This window comes from Arachis hypogaea, chromosome 6, assembly GCF_003086295.3.
Source record: "Arachis hypogaea cultivar Tifrunner chromosome 6, arahy.Tifrunner.gnm2.J5K5, whole genome shotgun sequence".
Classification (NCBI taxonomy): domain Eukaryota; kingdom Viridiplantae; phylum Streptophyta; class Magnoliopsida; order Fabales; family Fabaceae; genus Arachis; species Arachis hypogaea.
Window position 1 is genome coordinate 66092116 of NC_092041.1, and position 27686 is coordinate 66119801.

A 27686-nucleotide genomic window follows, 5' to 3' on the forward strand; every position below is an offset into this window, starting at 1 on the left:
TCCATAGGGTTCTCCCATGTAATTCACCTCTTCCATTGAAGGGTTCTCAGGATCATAAGCTTCTTCTTCAGATGAAGCATCCTTAGTACTGCCTGGTGCAGCTTGCATTCCAGACAGACTTTGAGAAATCATATTGACTTGCTGAGTCAATATTTTGCTCTGAGCCAATATGGCGTTCAGAGTATCAATCTCAAGAACTCCTTTCTTCTGATTCGTCCCATTGTTCACAGGATTTCTTTCAGAAGTGTACATGAATTGGTTATTTGCAACCATTTCAATGAGTTCTTGAGCTTCTGCAGGCGTCTTCTTCTGATGAAGAGATCATCCAACAGAGTTGTCTAATGACATCTTGGACAGTTCAGACAGACCATCATAGAAGATACCTATGATGCTCCATTCAGAAAGCATGTCAGAAGGACACTTTCTGATTAATTATTTGTATCTTTCCCAAGCTTCATAGAGGGATTCACCTTCCTTCTGTCTGAAGGTTTGGACTTCCACTCTAAGCTTACTCAATTTTTGAGGTGGAAAGAACTTTGCCAAGAAGGCATTGACTAGCTTTTCCCAAGAGTTCAGGCTTTCTTTAGGTTGTGAGTCCAACCATATCCTAGCTCTGTCTCTTACAGTAAAAGGGAATAGCATAAGTCTGTAGACCTCAGGGTCAACCCCATTAGTCTTGACAGTGTCACAGATTTGCAAGAATTCAGCTAAAAACTGATAAGGATCTTCCAATGGAAGTCCATGGAACTTGCAATTCTATTGCATTAGAGAAACTAATCGAGGCTTAAGCTCAAAGTTGTTTCCTCCAATGGAAGGGATAGAGATGCTTCTCCCATAGAAGTCGGGAGTAGGTGCAGTAAAGTCACCCAGCACCTTTCTTGCATTGTTGGCATTGTTGTTGTTTTCGGCTGCCATGTCTTCTTCTTGTTTGAAGATTTCTGTTAGGTCCTCTTCAGAGAGTAGTGCTTTAGCTTCTCTTAGCTTTCACTTCAAGGTCCTTTCAAGTTCAGGGTCAGCCTCAACAAGAATGCTTTTGTCTTTGCTCCTGCTCATATGAAAGAGAAGAGAACAAGAAAGTATGGAATCCTCTATGTCACAGTATAGAGATTCCTTGAGGTGTCAGAGGAAAAGAAGAATAGAAGGAGAGGGTAGAAGAAGAATTCGAACTTATCCAGAAAGATAGAATTCGAATTATTGATAATGGAGGAGTGTTAGTCCTTAAATAGAGGGATGTGAGAAGAGGGGAAGAATTTTCGAAAATAAAGTAAAAGATTTTAAAATAATTAAAAGAAATTTTGAAAAATTGAAGAATGATTTTCGAAAATTAAAGTTGGAAAAGAAATAAAGTGATTTTTGAAAAAGATTTTTGAAAGTAGAAATCAAAAAGATATGATTGAAAACTATTTTAAAAAAGATGTGATTAAGAAGATATGATTGAAAAGTTATGGTCTTAAAAAGATATGATTGAAAAGATATGATTGAAAACAATTTAAAAAAGATTTGATTTTGAAAATTAATGACTTGGCTAACAAGAAATTTAAAAGATATGATTCAGACATTAAACCTTTCTCAACAGAAAAGGCAACATACTTGAAATGTTGGATCAAATCATTAATTGTTAGCAAGTATTTTTGACAATGGAAAAAAATTGATTTTGAAAAAATATGATTGAAAAGATATGATTTGAAAAAGATTTGATTTTGAAAAATTATGGAAACTTGAAAAAAATCTGAATTAAAAACAAAATCTTCCCTCTTGTGCCATCCTGGCGTTAAACGCCCAGAATGGTATCCATTCTGGCGTTTAACGACCAAAATGCTACCCTTTTGGGCGTTAAACACCCAGCCAGGTACCCCCGTTGGCGTTTAAATGCCAGTTTTCCTTCCTCACTGGGCATTTTGAGCGCCTAGCTTTTTCTGTGTAATTCCTCTGCTGTATGTTCTGAATCTTCAATTCTCTGTATTATTGACTTGAAAAGACACAAAGAAAATTTTTTTTTAATTTTTAATGATGAGGAAAAATCAAAATGCAACTAAAATCAAATAAACAATGCATGCAAGACACCAAACTTAGAAGTTTGTATACTATTGACACTAACAAATTGAGAATACATATGAAAAATAACTAAACACTTAAGACAAGAGAATTTAAAGATCAGAGCAAGAAAATCATCAAGAACAACTTGAAGATCAATGAAGACACATGAATGAATTCGAAAAATGCAAGAAGAAAAGAAACATGCAATTGACACCAAACTTAAAATTAGACACTAGACTCAAACAAGAAACATAAAAATATTTTTGATTTTAAGATTTTATAATTTTTTTGGATTTTTTTGAAAATTGAGTGGAAATGAAATTAAGGATATCAAAATTATTAATGAGAATTCCAGGAATCATGCAATGTTAGTCTAAAGCTTTAGTCTAAAGAAATTAGACATGGCTAGCTAAGCTTTAGCAGGACATTGCATTCAAGAGCTAAATTGATGAGAATCAATCAGCTTTGGTGATGATGAAAATATCACCTTGAAACTCTAGAATTCATTCTTAAAAATTCTGAAGAAAAATACCTAATCTAAGCAACAAGATGAACCGTCAGTTGTCCAAACTCGAACAATCCCCGACAACGGCGCCAAAAACTTGGTGCACGAAATTGTGATCATCAATGGCGCCATCAACATGGTATGCTCAATTGCAATCTCAACTCTTTATCACAACTTCGCACAACTAACCAGCAAGTGCACTGGGTCGTCCAAGTAATAAACCTTACGCGAGTAAGGGTCGATCCCACGGAGATTGTTGGTATGAAGCAAGCTATGGTCATCTTGTAAATCTCAGTCAGGCGGATTCAAATGGTTATGGAGGATTAATAATTAAAAGATGAATAAAACATAAAATAAAGATAGAGATACTTATGTAATTCATTGGTGAAAATTTCAGATAAGCGTATGGAGATGCTTTGTCCCTTCTGTCTCTCTGCTTTCCTACTGTCTTCATCCAATCCTTCTTACTCCTTTCCATGGCAAGCTGTATGTTGGGCATCACCGTTGCCAATGGCTACAGTCCCGTCCTCTCAGTGAAAATGTTCAACGCGCTCTGTCACAACACGGCTATTCATCTGTCGGTTCTCGATCATGTCGGAATAGAATCCAGTGATTCTTTTGCGTCTGTCACTAACGCCCCACAATCGCGAGTTTGAAGCTCGTCACAGTCATTCAATCCTTGAATCATACTCAGAATACCACAGACAAGTTTTAGACCTTCCAGATTCTCTTGAATTGCGCCATCAATTCTTGCTTATACCACGAAGATTCTGATTAAGGAATCCAAGAGATAAACATTCAAGCCTTGTTTGCATGTAGAACGGAAGTGGTTGTCAGGTACGCGTTTATAAGTGAGAATGATGATGAGCGTCACATAATCATCACATTCATGATGTTCTTGGGTGCAAATGAATATCTTAGAACAAGAATAAGCTGAATTGAATAGAAGAACAATAGTAATTGCATTAATACTCGAGGTACAGCAGAGCTCTACACCTTAATCTATGGTGTGTAGAAACTCCACCGTTGAAGATACATAAGAACAAGGTCTAGGCATGGCCATGAGGCCAGCCCCCGTAATCTAAGAACTAGACATCCAAAAATGATCAAAAGATCTAAAGTGATCGAAAGATGAAAATACAATAGCAAAAGGTCCTACTTATAGAGAACTAGTAGCTTAGGGTTTACAAAGATGAGTATAAAAATCCACTTCCGGGACCACTTGGTGTGTGCTTGGGCTGAGCATTGAAGCTTCCATGTGTAGAGACTTTTCTTGGAGTTAAACGCCAGCTTTTGTGCCAGTTTGGGCGTTTAACTCCCATTCTTGTGCCAGTTCCGGCGTTTAACGCCAGAATTCTTGAGCTGACTTGGAACGCCTATTCGGGCCATCAAATCTCGGGCAAAGTATGGACTATTATACATTGCTGAAAAGCCCAAGATGTCTAATTTCCAAAGCAATTGAGAGCGCGCCAATTGGGTTTCTATAGCTCCATAAAATCCACTTTGAGTGCAGGGAGGTCAGAATCCAACAGCATCTGCAGTCCTTTTCAGCCTCTGAATCAGATTTTTGCTCAGGTCCCTCAATTTTAGCCAGAAAATACCTGAAATCACAGAAAAACACACAAACTCATAGTAAAGTCCAGAAAAGTGAATTTTAACTAAAAACTAATAAAAATATAATAAAAACTAGCTAAAACATACTAAAAACATACTAAAAATAATGCCAAAAAGCGTATAAATTATCCGCTCATCAGTGACACACTTGTAATCACATATGGACCTCTCCACCAGGATTTCAATTTTTCGGGGAATAATTTGAGCCTAGAATTAAATAGCAAAACTTTCTGCCCTCGCTCAAAGATTCTGGATGATAATTTCTTATCATGCCATCTTTTTGCTTTCTCTTTGTAAATTTTTGCATTTTAGAAAGCATTGAGTCTGAATTCCTCTAGCTCATTTAACTGGAGCAATCATTTTTCTCTAGCTTACTTGGCATCAAGGTTTAGGAATCTGGTTGCCCAGTAGGCCTTGTGTTCCAGTTTCACTGGCAAGTGACAGGCTTTTCCATACACCAACTGGTATGGAGAAGTTCCTATAGGTGTCTTGAATGCTGTTCTGTATGCCCACAAAGTATCATCCAAGCTTCTTGCCCAATCCCTTCTACGGTTAATCACAGTCCATTCTAGGATTCTTTTAAGTTCTCTATTAGAGACTTCAGCTTGCCCATTTGTCTGTAGATGATATGGAGTGGCCACCCTGTGGCTAACTCCATATCAAACTAAAGCAGAGTAAAGCTGTTTATTACAGAAATGAGTGCCCCCATCACTGATTAGTACTCTAGGGATACCAAATCTGCTGAAGATGTTTTTCTGGAGGAATTTCAGCACTGTCTTAGTATCATTAGTGGGTGTTGCTATAGCTTATACCCATTTGGATACATAATCCACTGCCACCAGAATATAAGTGTTTGAGTATGATGGTGGGAATGGCCCCATGAAGTCAATACCCCATACATCAAACAACTCAATCTCCAAGATCCCTTGTTGAGGCATGGCATAACTATGAGGCAGATTGCCAGATCTTTGGCAACTGTCACAATTAAGTACAAACACTCGGGAGTCTTTATAGAGAGTAGGCCAGTAAAAGCCACATTGGAGGACTCTTGTGGTTGTTTGCTCACTTCCAAAATGTCCTCCATACTGTGATCCATGACAGTGCCAGAGGATCTTCTATGCTTCTTCTTTAGGCACACATCTACGGATTACTCCGTCTACACATCTCTTGAAGAGATATGGTTCATCCCAAATATAGTACTTTGCATCCGTGATCAATTTCTTTGTTTGCTGCCTACTGTACTCTTTGGGTATGAATCTTACTGCCTTGTAGTTTCAATGTCTGCAAACCATGGCACTTCCTGGATGGCAAAGAGTTGCTCATCCAAAAAGTTTTCAGAGATCTCAAAAAGAGGGAGGGATGCCCCTTCTACTGGTTCTATTCAGGACAGGTGATCTGCTACTTGGTTCTCTGTCCCTTTTCTGTCTCTTATTTCTATATCAAACTCTTGCAGAAGCAACACCCATCTGATGAGTCTGGTTGTGAATCCTGCTTTGTGAGTAGATATTTAAGAGCAGCATGGTCAGTGTACACAATCACTTTTGATCCTTCTAAATAAGATCTAAACTTGTCAATGGCATAAACCACTGCAAGTAACTCTTTTTCTGTGGTTGTGTAGTTCTTCTGTGTGTCATTTAAAACACGACCGGCATAGTAAATGACGTGCAGAAGCTTGTCATGACTTTGTCCTAACACTGCACCAATGGAATGGTCACTGGCATCACACATCAGTTCAAATGGTAATGTCCAGTCTGGTGCATAGATGACTGGTGCTGTGACCAGCTTAGCTTTCAGAGTCTCAAACGCCTACAGACACTCCTTATCAAAGATAAATGGCGTGTCAGCAGCTAGCAGATTACTCAGAGGTTTGGCGATTTTTGAAAAATCTTTTATAAACCTCCTATAGAATCCTGCATGTCCTAGAAAGCTTCTGATTGCCTTAACATTGGCATGTGGTGGTAAATTTTCAATTACCTCTACCTTAGCTTGATCTACTCTATTCCCTTGTTCGAAATTTTGGGCCCAAGGACAATTCCTTCAGTCACCATAAAGTGACATTTCTCCCAGTTTAAAACCAGGTTAGTCTCTTGGCACCTCTTTAGAACAAGTGCTAGATGGTCAAGATAGGAGCTGAATGAGTCTCCAAATACTGAAAAGTCATCCATGAAGACTTCCAGAAATTTTTCTACCATATCAGAGAAAATAGAGAGCATGCATCTTTGAAAGGTTGCAGGTGCATTGCACAGACCAAATGGCTTCCTTCTGTATTCAAATACTACAGATGGACATGTGAATGCTGTTTTCTCTTGATCTTGGGGATCTACTGCAATTTGATTATAACCTAAATATCCATCCAGGAAGCAGTAGTATTCATGACCTGCTAGTCTTTCTAGCATCTGGTCTATGAATGGTAAAGGAAAATGATCCTTTCTGGTAGCTGTATTGAGCCTTCTGTAATCAATACACATACGCCTCCCTATAACTGTTCTTGTAGGAACCAGTTCATTTTTTTCATTATGAACCACTGTCATGCCACCCTTCTTAGGGACAACTTGGACAGGGCTTACCCAGGGGCTATCAAAAATAGGATAAATAATCCCAGCCTCTAGTAATTTAGTGACCTCCTTCTGCACCACCTCCTTCATGGTTGGATTCAGCCGCCTATGTGGTTGAACCATTGGCTTAGCATCATCCTCCAATAGGATCTTGTGCATGCATCTGGCTGGGCTAATGCCCTTAAGATCACTGATGGACCACCCAAGAGTTGTCTTGTGTGTCCTTAGCACTTGAATTAGTGCTTCGTCTTCCTGTGACTCTAAGGTAGAGCTTATGATTACAGGAAAGATATCACATTCTCCCATAAATGCATATTTCAGGGATGGTGGTTATGGTTTGAGCTCGGGTTTGCGAGGTTTCTCTTCTCCCTGAGGGATTTTCAGAGGTTCTATTATTCTCTCTGGTTCCTCCAAATCAGGCTGAACATCTTTAAAGATATCCTCTAGCTCTGATTCGAGACTCTCAGTCATATTGACCTCTTTTACCAGAGAGTCAATAATATCAATGCTCATGCAGTAATTTTGGGTGTCTGGATGCTGCATAGCTTTGACAACATTCAACTTAAACTCGTCCTCATTGACTCTCAGGGTCACTTCCCCTTTTTGGACGTCAATGAGGGTTCATCCAGTTGCTAGGAAAAGTCTTCCTAGAATGAGAGTTGCACTCTTGTGCTCCTCCATTTCCAGCACCACAAAGTCAGTGGGAAAGGCAAATGGCCCAACCTTGACTATCATGTCTTCAATTATGCCTGATGGATTTTTAATGGAACCATAAGCAAGTTGGAGACATATCCGGGTTGGTTTGACTTCATTAGTCAACCCAAGCTTTTGAATAGTAGATGCAGGTATTAGGTTGATACTTGCCCCAAGATCACATAGAGCTTGCTTGGTACAAGTACCTTTTAATGTGCATGGTATCATAAAGCTTCCGGGATCTTTACGCTTCTCAGTTAAGCTTTTTAGAATGACTGAACTGCATTCTTCAGTGAGGTAAACTTTTTCAGTTTCCCTCCAATCGTTCTTATGACTTAAGATCTCTTTCATGAACTTAGCATAAGAAGGTATTTGCTCAAGTGCTTCTGCAAACAGAATCTTTATTTCAAGAGTCCTGAGATAGTCTGCAAAGCGAGCAAATTGCTTATCCTGTTCTGCTTGACGGAGTTTTTGAGGATAAGGCATTTTGGCTTTGTATTCATCAACCTTAGTTTCTATAGGTTTATTGCCTATAGATGTGGGTTGAGAAGCCTTTTTAGAGGGGTTGCGGGTGGAAACTGGAGTGGCGTTAGACGCCAACTCCTTACCTGTTTCTGGCGTCTGAACGCCAGAACTGTGCATCCTTTGGGCGTTCAACGCCAATTCCTTGCTTGTTTCTGGTGTTGAACGCCAGGACTGAGCATGGTTTGGGCATTCAACGCCAGCTTTCCACCCATTTTCTGGCGTTTGAGTGCCAGAATCATTCCTCTCTGTGCTCTTACTGTCCTCAGATGGATTTTGGGTAGTTTGCTCATTTCTTGGCTTCCTGCTACCTTGAAGTGGGGTATTTAATGTTTTTCCACTTCTTAATTGAACTGCTTGGCACTCTTCTGTTATTTATTTTGATAACTACTATTTTGTTTGCTTCAACTGTACTTCCATATTCATATTAGCCATTCTTGTTTCTTGTAGTATCTCCTTGAATTCAGCTAGCTATTTTGTTAGAAAATCCAGTTGCTAATTGAATTCAGTAACTTGTTCTGCAGGACTGAGTTTAGCAGTTACTGTTTTAGCCTCTTCATTGATGGAAGGTTCACTGCTTAGGTACAGATGTTGATTTCTGGCAACTGTATCAATAAGCTCTTGAGCTTCTTCTATTGTCTTTCTCATGTGTATAGATCCACCAGCTGAGTGGTCTAGAGAAATCTGAGCTCTCTCTGTAAGCCCATAATAGAAGATGTCTAACTGCACCCACTCTGAAAATATTTCAGAAGGGCATTTTCTTAGCATCTCTCTGTATCTCTCCCAGGCATCATAAAGGGATTCATTATCTCCTTGTTTGAAGCCTTGAATGCTCAGTCTTAGCTGTGTCATCTGTTTTGGAGGAAAATAGTGATTCAGAAATTTTTCTGACAACTGTTTCCATGTCTTTATGTTGTCCTTAGGTTGGTTATTTAACCACCTCTTAGCTTGGTCTTTTACAGCAAATGGAAACAGTAACAATCTGTAGACATCCTGATCTACTTCCTTATCATGTACTATGTCAGCAATTTGTAAAAACTATGCCAGAAACTCTGTAGGTTCTTCCCGTGGAAGACCGGAATACTGGCAACTTTGTTGCACCATGATATTGAGCTGAGGGTTCATCTCAAAGCTATTGACTCCGATGGAGGGTATACAGATACTACTCCCATACGAAGCAGTAGTGGGGTTAGCATATGACCCCAGAGTTCTTCTGGACTGTTCATTTCCACTTAAGTCCATAATGGAGAAAGGGAGATGATGTAAATTTATTTTATTTATTTTATTATATAAAAATTTTGAGATAATAAAATAAAATAAAATAAAGACAACAATAAAATTAAAAATAAATAAAAAATAAAAATAAAAATAAAATAAAAAAATAATTTAAAAGTATTTTATAAAGATTTTCGAAAAAGTGAGGAGAGAGAAAGTGGTTAGGATATTTTCGAAAAAGATATAAATTTTTTTTAAATCTTAAAAGAATAAGATTTGAAAAATTTTGAAATTGAAATCTGAATTTTTATATAAAAAAATTCGAAAATATGGCTTAAAATTAGTTAGAAAAGATTTTTTTTTTGAATTTTGAATTTTATGATGAAAGAGAAAAACACACAAAAGACACAAGACTTAAAAATTTTTAGATCTAATGCTCCTTGTTTTCAAAAATTTTGGAGGGAAAACACCAAGGAACACCAAACTTGAAAATTTTAAGATCAAAACACAAGAAAGACTCAAGAACACCTTGAAGATTCACAAGAACACCAAGAACAAAAGAAAGAACACCAAACTTAAAATCTTTAGAAAACCACAAAAAAATTTCGAAAATTAAAGAAAGATTAACAAGAAAACACCAGACTTAAAGTTTGGCCCAAGATTTAATCAAAGAAAAATTATTTTTGAAAAAGATTTTAAAAAGAAGATACCCAATTGCCAAGAACATAAGCCAACGCTCTAGCCAACTGAGCTATAAAAGTAACATGTTTTAATATTGTATATAAAAAATATATTTTTGAAAACTAAAATTTTGAAAAAGCACAAGGAAAATACGAAAAATACACAAAAATAGGAAAAACCAAAGATCAAACAAGAAAATTTGACAAGAACAATTTGAAGATCAAGGAAAAATAAAGAAGCAATTCAAAAATTTAAAGGAAAATATAAAATATGCAATTGACACCAAACTTAAAATATAAAACTAAACTCACATAAAAATTAAAAATTAATAAGGAAAAAATATTTTTGAAAAATTTTTGAAAAGAAAATAAAGGACCCAGATTTAATGACTTTATAGCATCAAAAATAAATTATTCCTAATCTACGCAACAAAATAAACCTTTAGCTGTTCAAACTTGAACAATCCCCGGCAACGACGCCAAAAACTTGGTGCACGAAATTGCAATCACACTTTTGCAATCCGCACAACTATCCAGCAAGTGCACTGGGTCGTCCAAGTAATACCTTACGTGAGTAAGGGTCGAATCCCACGGAGATTGTTGGTTTGAAGCAAGCTATGGTTATCTTATTATTCTTAGTCAGGATGCCAACAATAGTGTTTTTCAAGTTCAATTGTAAAAAGTAAAAGGGCATAAAATAAATACTTATTGTGCAATAATGGAGAATATGTTGGAGTTTTGGAGATGCTTTGTCCTCTTTATTTCAGCTTTTCTCTTGTACTCCTCTTCACACACGCAAGGCTCCTTCCATGGCAAGCTGTATATAGGGTGTCACCGTTGTCAATGGCTACTTCCCATCCTCTCAGTGAAAATGGTCCAAATGCTCTGTCACAGCACGGCTAATCATCTGTTGGTTCTCGATCATGTTGGAATAGAATCCATTGATTCTTTTGCGTTTGTCAATATGCCCAACAATCGCGAGTTTGAAGCTCGTCACAGCCATTCAATCCTTGAATCCTACTCGGAATACCACAGACAAGGTTTAGACTTTCCAGATTCTCATGAATGCCGCCATCAATTCTAGCTTATACCACGAAGATTCTGATTATGGAATCTAAGAGATACTCATTCAATCTAATATAGAACGAAGGTGGTTATCAGGCACACGTTCATGAATTGAGGAAGGTGATGAGTGTCACGGATCATCACCTTCTTCATAGTGAAGCGCGAATGAACATCTTAGACAGGAACATGTGTGTTTGAATGCAAAACAGAGATAATTGCATTAATTCATCGAGACGCTGCAAAGCTCCTCACTCCCAACAATGGGGTTTAGAGACTCATGCCGTCAAAGAGTATAAAATTCAGATCTAAAAATGTCATGAGAGATAAAATAAGTCTCTAAAAGTTGTTTAAATAGTAAACTAGTACCCTAGGTTTACAGAAAATGAGTAAACTAAGATGGATAGTGCAGAAATCCACTTATGGGGCCCACTTGGTGTGTGCTGGGGCTGAGACTTAAGCTTCTCACATGCCTGGGCTATTTTTGGAATCGAACGCCAGGTTGTAACCTGTTTCTGGCGTTGAACTCCATCTTGCAACCTGTTTCTGGCGCTGAACGCCAGACTACAACATGTAACTGGCATTGAACGCCAATTTACGTCATCTATCTTCGCGCAAAGTATGGACTATTATATATTGTTGGAAATCCCTGGATGTCTACTTTCCAACCCAATTAAGAGCGCGCCAATTGGACTCCTGTAGCTCCAAAAATCCATTCCGAGTGCAGGGAGGTCAGAATCTAACAGCATTCGCAGTCCTTTTTCAGCCTGAATAAGATTTTTGCTCAACTCCCTCAATTTCAGCCAGAAAATACTTGAAATTATAGAAAAACATACAAACTCATAGTAAAGTCCAGAAATATGAATTTTGCCTAAAAACTAATAAAATTATACTAAAAACTAACTAAAACACACTAAAATCTACATGAAATTACCCCCAAAAAGCGTATAAAATATCCGCTCATCATTACTCCCAAAAGTTGTGTGGAGGAAACTGTATCCCCTGAGGCATCTTAGGGATTTCTTGATGAGAGAATTCCTCATGCTCTTGTTGAGGTCCATGAGTGGGCTCTCTTGTTGTGCATTCAAATGCTCTATTACTGAGCTATGGACCCTTGAGATAAATCTCTCCATCTCCCATGACTCGGAGGTAGAAACTTTTGTCTTCCCTTTCCTCTTTCTAGAAGTTTCTCTGGCCTTAGGTGCCATAAATGGTTATGGAAAAACAAAAAGCAATTCTTTTACCACACCAAACTTAAAATATTTGCTCGTCCCCGAGCAAAAAAAGAAAGAAAGATGTAGAAGAAGAAGAAAATGGAGGAGATGAAGGGTGTATAGGGTTCGGCCAAGAGGGGAAGAAGGTGTTTGTGATGTGATTGGTCAAGGGTATTTGGGGAAGAGTGTTGTAGAAAGGTGTGAAAAAGAGAGAGAGTGAGTTGAGGTTGGTGGGGATCCTGTGGGGTCGACAGATCCTGAGGGGTCAAGGAATTCTTCATCCCTGCTCCGATTGGGCATTCACAACGCCTTAGAGTGCAATTTTGGCGTTTAAACGCTAGTTTGATGCCCTGTTCTGGCGTTTAAACGCCAGCTTTTATTCCTGTTCTGGCATTTAAATGCCACACTGCTGCATGTTTTTGGCGTTTAACGCCAAATTATTGCCCTGTTCTGGCATTTAAACGCCAGTCTGGTACCCTATTCTGGCGTTTAAACGCCCAGAAAGGTGCCAGATTGGGCGTTTAAACGCCCATTTTGCTCCCCTTACTGGCGTTTAAACGCCAGTAAGTCCTTCCTCCAAGGTGTGCTGTTTTCATGGATAAAATTAAAATAAAATTAGGTTGCCTCCCAATAAGTGCTTCTTTAATGTCAATAGCTTGACAGTGAGCTCTCATGGAGTCTCACAGATGATCAGAGTATGGTTGAGATCTCTCAACACCAAACTTAGAGTTTGGCTGTTGCCTCCCAACACCAAACTTAGAGTTTGAATGTGGGGGCTCTGTTTGACTCTGTATTGGGAGAAGTTCTTCATATTTACTCTCCATGGTTACAGATGAAGAACCTTAAGTCTTTACTACAAGGCATTCTTCATTTACATGAAGGATCAACTCTCCTCTGCCAACATCAATCACAGCTCTTGCTGTGGCTAGGAAGGGTCTTCCAAGGATGATAGATTCATCATCATCCCTCCTAGTGTCTAAGATTATGAAATCAGCAAGGAAGTAAAGGCCTTCAACCTTCACTAGCACGTCCTCTACTAGTCCATAAGCCTTTTTCATAGACTTATCTGCCATTTCTATTGAGAATTTAGCAGCTTGTACCTCAAAGATTCCTAGTTTCTCCATTACAGAGAGTGGCATCATATTTATCCCTGACCCCAGGTCACACAGAGCTTTCTCATAGGTCATGGTGCCTATGGTACAGGGTATTAAGAATTTACCAGGAACCTGTTTCTTTTGGGGTAAATTTTGCTGAACCAATATATTCAATTCATTGGTGAGCAAGGGAGGCTCTTCCTCCTGAGTCTCATTACCAAATAGCTTGGCATTCAGCTTCATGATTGCTCCTAAATATTGGGCAACTTGCCCTTCAACAATGTCTTCATCCTCTTCAGAAGCTGAATAGTTATCAGAGCTCATGAATGGTAAAAGGAGGTCCAAGGGAATCTCTATGGTCTCAGTATGAGCCTCATATTTCTTTGGTTCCTCATTAGGGTATTCCTTACTGGCCACTGGACGTTCCCAGAGGTTTTCCTCATTGGGATTCACGTCCTCCTCCTCCTCTAAGGTTTTGGCCATGTTGATTATATCAATGGCCTTGCACTCTCCTTTGGGATTCTCTTCTATATTGCTTGGGAGAGTGCTAGGAAGAGTTTCAGTAACCCTTTTACTCAGCTGGCCAACTTGTGCCTCCAAATTTCTAATGGAGGATCTTGTTTCAGTCATGAAACTAAGAGTGGCCTTAGATAGATCAGAGACTATGTTTGCTAAGCTAGAAGGATTCTGCTCAGAATGCTCTGTCTGTTGCTGAGATGATGGAAAAGGTTTGCTATTGCTAAACCTGTTTCTTCCCCCATTGTTATTATTGAAGCCTTACTTCTATTGATCCTTCCATGAAAAGTTTGGATGATTTTTCCATAAAGGATTATAGGTGTTGCCAAAGGCTTCACCCATGTAGTTCACCTCTGCCATTATAGGGTTCTCTGGATCATAAGCTTCTTCTTCAGAAGATGCTTCTTTAGTACTGTTGGATGCATTTTGAAATCCATTCAGACTCTGAGAGATCATATTGACTTGTTGGGTCAATATTTTATTTTGAGCCACTATGGCATTCAGAGCATCAATTTCAAGAACTCCTCTCTTTTGAGGCATCCCATTACTCACAGGATTCCTCTCAGAGGTATACATGAACTGGTTATTTACAACCATTTCAATAAGTTCCTGAGCTTCTGCAGGCATTTTCTTTAGGTGAATAGATCCACCTGCAGAGTGGTCCAGTGACATCTTGGAAAATTCAGACAGACTATCATAGAATATATCTAATGTGGTCCATTCTGAAAGCATGTCAGAAGGACACTTTTTGGTCAGTTACTTGTATCTTTCCCAAGCTTCATAGAGGGACTCACCATCTTTTTCTCTGAAGGTCTGAACATCCACTGTAAGCTTGCTCAGCTTTTGAGGAGGAAAGAACTTGGCTAAGAAAGCCGTGACCAGCTTATCCCAAGAGTCCAGGCTATCTCTAGGTTGTGAGTCCAACCATGTTCTAGCTCTGTCTCTTACAGCAAAAGGGAAAAGCATAAGCTTGTAGACTTCAGGATCAACTCCATTGGTCTTAACAGTATCACAGATCTACAAGAACTCAGTTAAAAACTGATAAGGGTCTTCTGATGAAAGTCCATGAAACTTGCAGTTCTGTTGCAGTAGAAAAACTAATTGAGGCTTTAGCTCAAAATTGTTTGCTCCTGTGGTAGGGATTGAGATGCTTCTTCCATAGAAGTTGGAAGTTGGTGTAGTAAAATTGATGACAAGTCATCATATACCCATTTTTCAAGCTAATTTCACTTGTTTTGTTAGTCTTTATGCACTTTCTTGCTTCTTAAGTAAGTGATTTGGAGTGAAAATGCACAACTTCTTTAAATCAAGCAACCACCATGAAATTAATGATAATCCATGAGGTTTAAGCTAATTTTAATTGAATTTTAATTGATTTATAAGCCTCTTGAATTTAGTGATACTTTGAGTGGTTGTTTTGATTTATTGTAGGTGAAGAAAAGGAAAAAAGGAAAAAGCGTAGCCTAAGGAAGTGTGGCCCAAGGAAAAGAAAGTGTGGTCAAAGAGAGAAGAAGTGTGGCGCACAACATGAGGAGAGGCAAGCATTGCCCTCCACAAGGGCACACTGCCCTCTAGGAGGGCAACATAAGAAAACCAAGCATGAAAGGCAACTCTGCCCTGCCCACTACAAGGGCAGAGCACAAATCTGTGCCTTGGAATCAAGAGGAACAAAACCTTGCCCTGCCCTCCACAAGGGCAGTATCGGGCTCACCAAGGGAGAAATTCAAAGAAAATTGTCTCCAAATGCTTGCCACAAGAGTTGAACACGGGACCATGAGGAAGCTAGGCACTAAGGTCCACTACCGTGCCAAGAAACCAAGGAAAATGAATGAGCGTGTGCTTCGACCAAGATTCGAACCTGGGACATCAAAGTGAAAACACTGCCCTGCCCTCCGCGAGGGCAGGGCAGCATTTTGTTGGTGCATGGATCTGGCGCACCAAGGCTCAAATCTGGCGCACCAAGGCTCAATTCTGGCGCACCATCACAATCCTGGCAGCACCAATTTTTCCTGCCCTGCCCTCCGCGAGGGCAGGGCAGCATTCTGCGCATCACAGCTCGATCCTGGCAGCACCAAGCACGCACCGTGGCACATTCTGGCGCACCAATTTTTCCTGCCCTGCCCTCGGCGCAGGCAGGGCAGCGTTCTGCGCACCAACATGCACCAGGCCGCACCAAAGCCGCACCAACATGCACCAAATCCTGCCCTGCCCTCCACAAGGGCAGGGCAGCCTCTTGGGAGCTACCATTTTGGGCCGAAAAATTCAATTAAAATTCCAATTAAATTCTTTTCTTCACCAAATCAAAAGCCCATCCAAATCCCAAAATCCAAGAATAGAAAGTGTATAAATAGGAGCTAGTTTGATGTAATTAGGACCTTTTTGACTTACCTTTGGCTTAGCTTTTGAATTTGGCATTTTCCTTGAGCTTTGAATTTCTTACAATTGTTCTTGAGAGACTTGACCGAGAGCTCAGAGGATTAAGGGAGAATTGACTGATCTCCTTCCTCATTCTTACTCGGGCAATTCTACTCTTCTGTTTCTGAGTTTTGGGTGTGTGAAATTGAGGAAATTCTGTCTCAATTCCCATCTAAAATCTCTTTAAATCTTTTTATGCATAATTGAATTTGATTTCTGTTCTTCTACTGCTTCTTCTTTAATTTTCTGTCAATTGCTTTGATAACTCGGATCTGGGAAGGAAATTGGGTTTTAGGCTCTGCTACCTAAGCTCTTGAGTCCTGAGATCACAATTTACTTGGGTTCTTCTGTGAACCTTGCTGCACTTTACTTTAATTTTCTGTTTAAGCTTTCATTGCTTCCAATTCAATTCCTGCTATATTAACTGTGGTAATTCAATTTCTCTTTGTTTATATTCTGCAATCCCAGTCCTCAAACCCCTTTTATTTTCAAGCCATTTATCTTTCTTGCCATTTAAGTTACTGCAATTTATATTTCTTGCACTTTAAGTTTCAGTTATTTACTTTCTTGTTCTTTAAGATTCAGCAAGTTTACTTTCCTGCTCTTTAATTTACTGCAATTTCCCTTCTCCCTTTACATTTCAAGCAATTTATCTTCTGTTAAATACAACCCACTCAACCAAAACTTGATTCGCTTGACTAAATCACCCACTAAACTAAAATTGCTCAATCCTTCAATCCCTGTGGGATCGACCTCACTCATGTGAGTTATTATTACTTGATGCGACCCGGTACACTTGCCGGTGAGTTTTGTGTTGGATCGTTTTCCACACATCAAAAATCACCAAGCATCTTCCTTGCATTGTTGTTTGGTTCGGCCATAATTGTATCTTTTGTTGCTTCCTTTATGAAAATTTCAGTGAGGTCCTCTTCAGATTTTTGTGCTTTAGCTGCTCTTAGCTTCCTCTTCAGAGTCCTTTCAGGTTCAGGATCAGCTTCAACAAGTATGCCTTTATCTTTGTTCCTACTCATATGAAAGAGAAGAAAACAAAAAAAATATGGAATCCTCTATGTCACAGTATAGAGATTCCTGTAGGTGTCAGAGGAAAATAAGAATAGAAGAAGGGGGTAGGTAAGGAAGAATTCGAACACACAAAGAGAGATGGAGTTCGAAATGACAATGGAGGAGGAATCTTAGTGTTTAATAAGATAAGAGAGGGGGGAAAGAATTTTCGAAAATAAGAAAGAATAAAATTTAAAATAAATTTTTGAAATAATGGTTGTGGTTTTGAAAAAGATAAGAAATAGTAAAACACACAAAAAGTTAATTAGTTAGTTGAAAAAGAGTTGAAAATCAATTTTGAAAAGATGAAAAATTAGAAAAGATTTTGAAATTGATTTTGAAAAGGATATGATTTGGAAAAGATATGTTTGAAAAGATATGATTGAAAAAGATATGATTGAAAATATTTGATTTGAAAAAGATTTTATTTTGAAAAATTATGAAAATTTGAAAAATATTTGATTTGAAAACAAAATTCCTCCCCTAGTGTCATCCTGGCGTTAAACGCCTAGGAGCTGCATGTTTTGGGCGTTTTAACGCCCAATTGCTGCATGGTTTGGGCATTTAAACGCCCAGCCAGGTACCCTGGCTGGCGTTTAAACGCCAGTTTTCTTTCTTCACTGGGTGTTTTGAACGCCCAGCTTCTTCTTTGTAATTCCTCTGCTTTATGTTCTTGGATATTCATTTTGCTAAATTCTTTAATCAAAAAGATATGTTTTCAATTTTGAAAAAAAACAAAATGAGTCAAAACATATAATTCTTGGATCAAAACACAAGATATATGCAAGAACATTATGAACGTCAAGATGAACACCAAGAACAATCTTGAAGATCAAGATGAACATCAAGAACTCAGTTTTCTTAATGAAAGAAAACATGGAGGACACCAAACTTAGAACTTTCTCATGTTTGGGCAATATGAATGCAAGAATGCATGTGTAATTCAATAAATCATGAAGTGCAATTCAATAAATCATGAAGATCAAACAAAGCAATTCATCAAGAATGACTTGAAGATCATCAAGAACACAATGTATGTATTTCGAAGATTGCAAGACAATTAAAATCAAGCAATTGACACCAAACTTAAAATTTCGCCCTAGATTCAAACAAGAACCATGAAATATTTTTGAGTTTTTATGATTTTATAATTTTTTTTTGTATTTTTCAAAAATTATCTTCAGAAAAATGAAAATAGAAGAAAATTTTTTTGAAAGGTTTTGAAAACTTTTTGAAAAATCAAATAAAGATTGAAATAAGAAGAAAATTACCTAATCTAAGCAACAAGATAAACCGTCAGCTGTCCAAACTCAAACAATCCCCGGCAACGGAGCCAAAAACTTGGTACACAAAATTGTGATACACAATGGCGCCAATAACTTGGTCGCACAATTGTAATCTCACTTCTTTGTCACAACTTCGCACAACTAACCAGCAAGTGCACTGGGTCGTCCAAGTAATAAACCTTACGTGAGTAAGGGTCGATCGGATGGAGATTGTCGACCTGAAGCAAGTTATGGTCACCTTGTAAATCTCAGTCAGGAGGATTCAAATGGGTTATGGAGTTTTCATAATTAAAAGATAAATAAAACATAAATTAAAGATAGAGATACTTATGCAAATCATTGGTGGGAATTTTAGATAAGCGTATGGAGATGTTTCATCCCTCTTGAATCTCTGCTTTCCTACTGCCTTCATCCAATCCTTCTTACTCCCTTCCATGGCAAGATGTATGTTCGGGTTTCACCGGCATCAATGGCTACCTCCCGTCCTCAGTGAAAATGGTCCAAATGCGCTATCATTTTAGAATTTTCGGATCTCAGGAATGGCCGCCAATAATTCTAGCTTATACCACGAAGACTCCGATCTTTTGGAATGGAAGCTAAGAGATACACACTCAATCTTGAGTAGAACAGAAGTGATTGTCAGTCACGCGTTCATAGGTGAGAATGATGATGAGTGTCACGAATCATCACATTCATCAAGTTGAAGTGCGAGTGAATATCTTAGAAGAAGAATAAGCGTGAATTGAATAGAAAAACAATAGTAATTGCATTAATACTCGAGGAACAGCAGAGCTCCACATCTTAATCTATGGTGTGTAGAAACTCCACCGTTGAAAATACATAAGTGGTGAAGGTAGGCATGGCCGTGAGGCCAGCCCCAATGTCTAAGGAAAACGTTCCAAAGATGTCAAATTCCAAAGATGAAAATACAATAGTAAAAGGTCCTATTTATAATGAAACTAGTGGTGCACAAAATTGTGATCATCAATGGCGCCATCAACATGGTACGCTCAATTGCAATCTCAACTCTTTATCACAGCTTCACACAACTAACCAGCAAGTGCACTGGGTCGTCCAAGTAATAAACCTTACGTGAGTAAGGGTCGATCCCACGGAGATTGTTGGTATGAAGCAAGCTATGGTCATCTTGTAAATCTCAGTCAGGCGGATTCAAATGGTTATGGAGGATTAATGATTAAAAGATAAATAAAACATAAAATAAAGATAGAGATACTTATGTAATTCATTGGTGAGAATTTCAGATAAGCGTATGGAGATGCTTTGTCCCTTCCGTCTCTCTGCTTTCCTACTGTCTTCATCCAATCCTTCTTACTCCTTTCCATGGTAAGATGTATGTTAGGCATCACCATTGTCAATGGCTATTGTCCCGTCCTCTCAGTGAAAATGTTCAACGCACTCTGTCACAGCACGGCTATTCAGCTGTCGGTTCTCGATCATGTCGGAATAGAATCCAGTGATTCTTTTGCGTCTGTCACTAACGCCCCACAATCACGAGTTTGAAGCTCGTCACAGTCATTCAATCCTTGAATCCTACTCGGAATACCATAGACAAGGTTTAAACTTTCCGGATTCTCAAGAATGCCGCCATCAATTCTAGCTTATACCACGAAGATTCTGATTAAGGAATCCAAGAGATAAACATTCAAGCCTTGTTTGCATGTAGAACGGAAGTGGTTGTCAGGCACGCGTTCATAAGTGAGAATGATGATGAGCGTCACATAATCATCACATTCTTCAAGTTGAGGAACAAGTGATATCTTAGAACAAGAATAAGCCGAATTGAATAGAAGAACAATAGTAATTGCATTGATACTCGAGGTACAGCAGAGCTCCATACCTTAATCTATGGTGTGTATAAACTCCACCGTTGAAAACACATAAGAACAAGGTTCAGGCATGGCCGTGAGGCCAGCCCCCATAATCTAAGAACTAGACGTTCAAATATGATCAAAAGATCTAAAGTGATCCCAAGATGAAAATACAATAGCAAAAGGTTCTATTTATAGAGAACTAGTAGCCTAGGGTTTACAGAAATGAGTAAATAACGTAAAAATCCACTTCTGGGCCCACTTGGTGTGTGTTTGGGCTGAGCATTGAAGATTTCATGTGTAGAGACTTTTCTTGGAGTTAAACGCCAGCTTTTGTGCCAGTTTGGGCGTTTAACTCCCATTCTTGTGCCAGTTCCGGCGTTTAACGCCGGGCAGTTTTAAGCTGATTTGGAACTCCAGTTTGGGCCATCAAAACTCAGGCAAAGTATAAACTATTATATATTGCTGGAAAGCCCAGGATGTCTACTTTCCAACGCAATTGAGAGCGCGCCGATTAGGCTTCTGTAGCTCCAGAAAATCCACTTCGAGTGCAGGGAGGTCAGAATCCAACAGCATCTGCAGTCCTTTTCAGCCTCTGAATTAGATTTTTGCTCAGGTCCCTCAATTTCAGCCAGAAAATACCTGAAATCACAGAAAAACACACAAAATCATAGTAAAGTCTAGAAAAGTGAATTTTAACTAAAAACTAATAAAAATATAATAAAAACTAACTAAAACATACTAAAAACATACTAAAAACAATGCCAAAAAGCGTATAAATTATCCGCTCATCATAACACCAAACTTAAATTGTTGCTTGTCCCCAAGCAATTGAAATCAAATAAGATAAAAAGAAGAGAATATGAAATGAATTCCAAAAACATCTATGAAGATCAGTATTAATTAGATGAGCGGGGCTTTTAGCTTTTTGCCTCTGAACAGTTTTGGCATCTCACTTTATCCTTTGAAATTCAGAATGATTGGCTTCTATAGGAACTCAGAATCCAGATAATGTTATTAATTCTCCTAGTTAAGTATGATGATTCTTGAACACAGCTACTTTATGAGTCTTGGCCGTGGCCCAAAGCACTCTGTCTTCCAGTATTACCACCGGATATATACATGCCACAGACACATAACTGGGTGAACCTTTTCTAGAGTCGCCAATTAGAGGTGTCCAGGGTTCTTAAGCACACTCTTTTTGCCTTGGATCACTTTTTATATTTATTTATTTATTTATTTATTTTTTGAATTCACTGCTTTTTCTTGCTTCAAGAATCAATTTGATGATTTTTCAGATCCTCAATAACATTTCTCCTTTTCCATCATTCTTTCAAGAGCCAACAAGTTTAACATTCTTTAATCAACAAATTCAAAAGACATATGCACTGTTCAAGCATTCATTCAGAAAACAAAAAGTATTGTCACCACATCAAACTGATTCAACTAGTTTCAGAGATAAATTCAAAATCCTGTACTTGTTGTTCTTTTGTGATTAAAGCATTTTTCATTTAAGAGAGGTGATGGATTCATAGGACATTCATAGCTTTAAGACATTATAACTTGGGATGGTAGGGTGCAAGTTATGCATATGCCCAGTCACATAAGTTAACTTGGCCTGAGTGTTTATGCTAAACTTTTCCCTATGCAGTTGCCGTCCTTCGTTGAGTACGCTGAAGTCGTTGAATGCTTTCATCTGAGCTATCTGACGTTGATTGAGTTCTTGAAGTCGTTTGTGTTGGAGCTCTTGCCTTTCGGTCACTTGATTGATGGCTTGGGTGAGTTGGAAATAATGCTCCTGTTGCAACTCCATTTTTTGTTTCTGCCACTCCCTTTGTTGACCCACCCAATTAGAGAGTAGTTCTTCTTGATGATCCATGCTTTGAGATTGAACACGCAGTTTTTGTTCTTGTCCCTCTATATAGCTCCTTGCCAGATCCTCAATGGCTCCTTTAATGTGAAACAAATTTATGTTGGTAGGATCATATTGCTCTTCTTGCTGGTACCCTGTTTGTTGGGGTTCTTCTTGGTGAGGCTCTTCTTGGTGAGGCTCTTCTTGTGCAGTTCTTTTCCTTATCTGAGGCCTTCTTTGTTGTTGAGCGGGTGCCACATAATTTATACGCTGGAGCGTAACTAACCTCCCAGGGTTTACCCATGTTGGATTGTTATCTTCGAATACTACCTTGGCTTTCATACATAGTCTAAGGATGGTGCTGGGGTACCAAAGTCTAGCACCCGGATCATTCTTCTCAGCTGAATCCTGGATTCTTTCAGCTATAATTTCGTGCACATTGATGTCCCCACCCTTTACTAAGCAATGTACCATGGTAGCTTGAGCAATATTGACCTCAGAATTGTTTGCGGCTGGAAGGATAGACCTCCTTACGAGCTCAAACCATCCCTTGGCTTCCGGGATGAGGTCTCCTCTCCTAATGAACCGCGGCCTCTTATTCGAGTATCTTTCCCAATCAGATCCTTTAACACACATATCATTCACGATTTTTTCAATTTCATCTTCATCGGGGGCATTGCTTATTCTTACTTGATAACTGAGCTCATCAAAATGTGGCGATCTCAGCTGAAGAGTCCTTGTTATAGCATTGGGGCTGAAGTTCACCTCTGTTCTTCTCACGTAGCTTTTGAAGGTGGGGGCCCTAGTACTATATTCTCTGACCACATTGGCATAGAACTCCTTGATAAGGTTCGCATTTATCTTTGTTTCTGGGTTTGTGAGCTTTTGCCAACCCCTCAGTGTAATCTTCTCTCTAATCTTTGGGCACTCATCCTCGTTGAACTGGAATGTCAACTCTGGCAATATTTTTTTGTTTTTTATCCGTTCATATTAGAGCTCATGGAAGGTGGTCTTGAATCTCCCGGCATCGAAAGGAGGCTGCTCCATAGGCTCCTTCCCTCTTCTCCTTTTAGAGCTCAACGATGCTATGCGTGATGGTTGGTATGTTTGCGGCACACAATATATGGCTATGAGAGTGTGTATGAATCTTTTGGTAGAGGATAGAGTGTGTGTGTTCAAGAGAAGGAAGAGAGAGATGGATGGGAATGACAATTGCGTATGGAAAGGTGTAAAGTGGGGATCATTTATATAGAAAGATGATGGGTGTTTGAAGGGTGTGAATTGATGGCATGGCTTAGTGGTGAACGGCTGGGGTTTTGCATTGGATGGGCACAAGGATCACTTCCTTTATAAGGGTTTTGATTCGGTCTCCAAGGCTATCCTACTCCCAATGTTGCATGGCAGCACTTCCCAAGGTACACCCTTTGAAGACAAGTGTGTAGTTCCCTTGGTACAGTGGCCGAACCTCCCTTCTTTGATTGTCCTATCAAGTTCCACCAATCCCCTTTTTGATTTCCTATACAAGACAAAAGGATGCAAAAAGTTAATTGAATTTTTTGTGGGAAAAATTAAAGTATGAAATGGCTACTATAAAAATCTTTTTTTGTTTTTAAATAACTAAATGCTATTCACGAATGTAAATCAACCGACCATCCAATTACCCATGCATGCAACATTGGTAACACCAAACTTGTTTGTGGTCATATGGTGCAACAATGTTTGATTAAGACTCTAAGATTAACATGATATGGGTTGTGTTCATGCCATCTTAGTATGCCTTGAACACCAAACTTGTTGTTCACTATATGTTGCTTATAAAAATTCTTCTAAGTGTTTGTCAAAGTTGATTTAGAATCCATGAACTTTGCCTTATTAACTAATATTAGAGATTAAAAAGAAAGGGCATAGAACATGGGTTGCCTCCTATGAAGTGCTTCTTTAGCGTCATTAGCTTGACGATTGGCCTTTGTTAGGGTGGTCGGTAGTGCTTCAAATCTTTCCCCCTTGCAGTGAATTTATCTCCATTGGCTTTGTTAAGAAGCTCCACATGTTCTAAGGACAAGATTTTGTTGATGGTGTACACTGGTGGCAGCTGAGATGGAATGGTGGGGAGATGAGGTGGTATGGATGGAAAGTAGGCAGAGACTACTTCATCTCCTGGAGAGAAATCTTCTGTAGGGATTTTCTTGTTTCTTCATTCCCTTGGGGCCTTTTTCCTTGTGTTCCTTGATGTCACTTTGCTCCTTGTGGTTTCTTCTTTCAGGAGGGTTTTGTTGCTTGTCTCATATGACTCTAGTGGGTCTAGTTCCTCTTGGATTACACTTGGTTGTTACTCCTTCTGATCACATTGGTTGTCAATAATGGGATTTTCAAGTGTGGTGCTTATGTTCCCATGCTTGTCTCTTCCATCAGCCCCTTATTGTGATCTTCCTCTGACTCTTTGTTATCATGATCTGCTTCTTGTGAGGGTTTAAAAATGTTGAAGGTGAGCTGTTCATTGTGTATCCTTAATACTAGCTCTCCTCGCTCCACATCTATAAGCGCCCTGGCTGTGGCTAAAAATGGCCTCCCCAGGATGATGGGATGGATGGGATTCTCTTCCATTTCCAGGATAACAAAGTCCATGGGCAAGAAGTAGTTCCCAACCTTCACTAACATGTTCTCAACCACTCTTATGGCCTGTTTTTGAGTTTTGTCAGCCAATTTGATGATTACGTCTGTGGGTGTTAGTTCATTGATTTGAAGCTTTTTCATGAGGGACAGAGGCATTAAGTTGATACTTGCTTCCAGGTCACAGAGCCCCTTATCAATCATTGTCTCTCCTATAGCACAGAAAATGTGGAAACTCCCTGGATCCTTTTTCTTTGTAGGTGGCTCTGTTTGAATGAGAGCACTGCACTCCCTGTTCATCTTTATTGTTTGTCCTCCCTTCAATGAACTCTTTTTGGCCAGTAGCTCCTTTATGTACTTGATGTAGGAGGGCATTTGCTGGAGGGCCTTAATGAATGGTATATTTACATCAAGAGATGCAAAGATGTCGAGGAATCTTGAATACATTCTCCTTGCTACACCACCTTTGAGTCTTTGGGGAAAGGGTGCAAATGGGTTCATGGTCTCCCCTTTCTTTAGCTCCTCCCTGTGTGTGGGCTGGGGTGCATGGTTTCTTTCTTCATGATTTTCCTTTGGAATGTCTCGGATATGTTCTGTTTGTGTGTGTACTTCCTCCACACTCCTGTCATTACTTATAGTGATCATCTTGCATTCTTCCCACCTTACTTTCTTTGTTTCTCCTCTTGGGTTCTTCTCTGTGTCACTTGGGAAACTGTTGAGATAGATACCCCACTTAGGACTCCAGCCTCTTGATGGTTTCCCCTTGGTTTTTGATATTGGCTCGTCCTTCATCCTTGAATACTCTGTTATCTTGGACTTCTTTACATATGTCTTCAAGTAGAGTCTCAATTCTGGAGAGCCTATCCTCTGTTGGTGATGGTGGGTTGAGATTAGGTGGTTAAGAAGGGTGATTAGGTGGGTGTTGATAGGATCTCTGTGAGGTATGTTGGTGAGTTGCATTGTTGTTGGGATTGTGGTTGTGGCGTCTCTGGTCTTGGCCTTGGTCTTGTTGATTTCCCCACCCAAAGTTAGGGTGATATCTCCATCCAGAATTATAGGTTTTGGAGTATGGATCATGGATCTGTCTAGGTGAGTTTTCAACATAGTTGGCTTGTTCCCAGTCACCTTCTTCTCCCACATTCACTCCTTATTGAGCTGGTGATGAAGTGATGACTGCTGCGACTTGGTTTTCTTCCACCTTCTTGGTAAGATCTGCTAGCTGCTTGGTGATCATCTTATTTTGAGCCAGCAATGCATCCATGTGGTTCAGCTCCATTACTCCTCGAGCATTACTTCTTTCAGAAGCATAGAAGTAGTCATTCTCAGCGACAGTCTCAATGACATCTATGGCTTCTTCAATGGTTTTTTTCTTATTCAGAGAGCCTCCTGATGAATGGTCTACAGCCTTCTTTGACTCATAAGAAAGACCTTCATAGAAAATGTGAAGTTGAACCCATTCATTGAACATGTCTGGTGGGCATTTTCTTGTTAAGTCCTTAAACCTCTCCCATGCCTCATAAAGAGTTTCCCCATTTTGTTGCCTGAAAGTTTGCACCTTAGCTCTCAGCCTGTTAATTCTTTGAGGAGGGTAGAATCTTGCCAAAAATTTATTCACCACATCTTCCCAATTTCTTAAGCTTTCCTTCGGGAAGAATTCCAGCCACTTAAATGCTTTGTCCCTAAGTGAAAAGGGAAACAAAAGCAATCTATAGACATCTGGATGAACACCATTAGACTTCACAGTGTCACATATTCTCAGGAAGGTGGTTAGATATTGATTGGGGTCTTCTTGGACACTTCCTCCAAATGAGCAGTTGTTCTGGACAAGGGTGATGAGCTGGGGTTTTAATTAAAAATTGTTGGCATGTATGGTGGGCTTTTGGATGCTACTTCCACAGTTTCCTGGGTTTGGATTGATGTAAGAGCCTAGAACTCTCCTTTCTTGCCCAGCATGATTCACAGGACCTTTTCTGGTATGGTTGTGAGCTTCTCCTTCATGGTTGTTGATGAGCGGATAATTTATACGCTTTTTGGCATTGTTTTTAGGTAGTTTTTAGTAGGATCTAGCTACTTTTAGGGATGTTTTTATAAGTTTTTATGCTAAATTCACATTTCTGGACTTTACTATGAGTTTGTGTATTTTTCTATAATTTCAGGTATTTTCTGGCAAAAATTGAGGGACCTGAGCAAAACTCTGATAAGAAGGTTGACAAAGGACTGCTGATGCTGTTGGATTCTGACATCCCTGCACTCAAAATGGATTTTCTGGTGCTGTGGAACTTCAAATGGCGCGCTCTCAACAGCGTTGCAAAGTAGACATCCAGATCTTTTCAGCAATATATAATAGTCCATACTTTATTCAAGATTAGATGACGTAAACTGGCGCTCAACGCCAGTTCCATACTGCATTGTGGAGTTAAACGTCAGAAACACGTCACGAACCAGAGTTAAACGCCAAAAACATGTTACAACTTGGCGTTCAACTCCAAAAGAAGCCTCTGCATGTGTAAAGCTCAAGCTCAGCCCAAGCGCACACCAAGTGGGCCCCGGAAGTAGATTTCTGCATCAATTACTTACTTCGGTAAACCCTAGTAGCTAGTCTAGTATAAATAAGACATATTATTATTGTCTTGGGACAATCCTGGATTGTATTTTTGATCCTGTGATCACGTTTTGGTGGCTGGCCATTCGGCCATGTCTGGACCTTCATCACTTATGTATTTTCAAGGGTGGAGTTTCTACACACCATAGATTAAGGGTGTGGAGCTCTGATGTACCTCAAGTTTTAATGCAATTACTACTATTTTCTATTCAATTCAGTTTATTCCTATTCTAAGATATTCATTGCACTTCACCATGACGAATGTGATGATCCATGACACTCATCATCATTCTCACCTATGAATGCGTGACTGACAACCACCT

The 27686-nt window shown here is 39.2% G+C and overlaps 2 non-coding genes across 2 annotated transcripts; both read left to right on the plus strand.

Annotated features, from left to right (window-relative positions):
- Window positions 1-402: 402 nt before the first annotated feature.
- LOC112699933 (small nucleolar RNA R71) lies at window positions 403-510 on the plus strand. The gene has a single exon (XR_003152864.1). It is a non-coding gene; the product is annotated as a small nucleolar RNA R71 (small nucleolar RNA).
- A 25717-nt stretch (window positions 511-26227) lies between these two features.
- On the plus strand, window positions 26228-26331 carry LOC112699908 (small nucleolar RNA R71). The gene has a single exon (XR_003152840.1). It is a non-coding gene; the product is annotated as a small nucleolar RNA R71 (small nucleolar RNA).
- The last annotated feature ends 1355 nt before the right edge of the window (window positions 26332-27686 follow it).